The sequence below is a fragment of the Cetorhinus maximus genome, chromosome 4 (genome assembly GCF_964194155.1).
Source record: "Cetorhinus maximus chromosome 4, sCetMax3.hap1.1, whole genome shotgun sequence".
NCBI lineage: Eukaryota > Metazoa > Chordata > Chondrichthyes > Lamniformes > Cetorhinidae > Cetorhinus > Cetorhinus maximus.
In genome coordinates, this window is record NC_135882.1 from 36,996,586 (window position 1) to 36,997,715 (window position 1,130).

Consider the following 1,130-nt stretch of genomic DNA (forward strand, 5'->3'; position numbering starts at 1 on the left):
ATCCATGCAATTCACTTCTTGAAGCTTGTGCTCCTTCACTGAAAGTATAAGCTTCTCCATTTCTAACAAATGCTCTATCCCCGCTCATGTTTTTGGTTTACATGCCTTGATATCTCTATTTCAGACAACCTCCACATTTCAAGTTGTTCTTCATTCATCTCACATCCATTTCAACAAATCTATTACTTTTTATATAGCAAGTCCTCACTTTCTTGAAAGTGAACACATTCTGCACTTTTGCAGCTTCTCCGCATTCACTGCAGCTTCAATTTTTCCATATCCTTTCATTTCGGGAATGCTGCATCGCTGTATCTGCCAAATGCTCATGTTTTACAATTGATCAAATTCTAGCATTATTTCTATTTACAGATGTTTCTCATCCTACATATTTGTGTCATCACCCAAATCCATACAATTCACTACTTGAAGCTTGTGCTCCTTCTCTGAACGTCTCAGCTTCTCCATTTCTAACAATTGCTCTATCCCCACTCATTTCTTCTGTTTACATACATTAACATCACTATTTCGGACAATCTCCACATTTCCAGGTGCTCATCATTTATTTCACATCCACTTCTCTCCTTTTGAACAAATGTGCTTCTCTGTATATAGCAAGTTCTTACTTTCTTGAAAGTGAACACATTCTGCACTTTTGCAGCTTCTCCACATTCACCGCAACTTCAATTTCTCCATATCCTTCAATTTCGGTAATGCGGCATCAGTGTATCTAGCAAATGCCCAATTTTTGAAATCGATCAAATACTAGCATTATTTCTATCTACAGATGTTTCTCATTCTACATATTTGCCAAATCCATGAAATTCATTTCTTGAAGCTTGTGCTCCTTCACTGAAAGTTAAAGCTTCTCCATTTCAAACAATTGCTCTATCCCCGCTCACTTCTTCTGTTTACATGCATTGACAACTCTATTTCAGACAACCTCCACATTTCAAGCTGCTCTTCATTCATCTCACATCCATTTCAACAAATCAATTACTTTTTACATAGCAAGTTCTCACTTTCTTGAAAGTGAACCATCCTGTTGTATTGCAGCTTCTCCGCATTCATTGCAACTTCAATTTCTCCATATCCTTTAATTTCGGGAAGGCTGCATCGCTGTATCTGCCAAA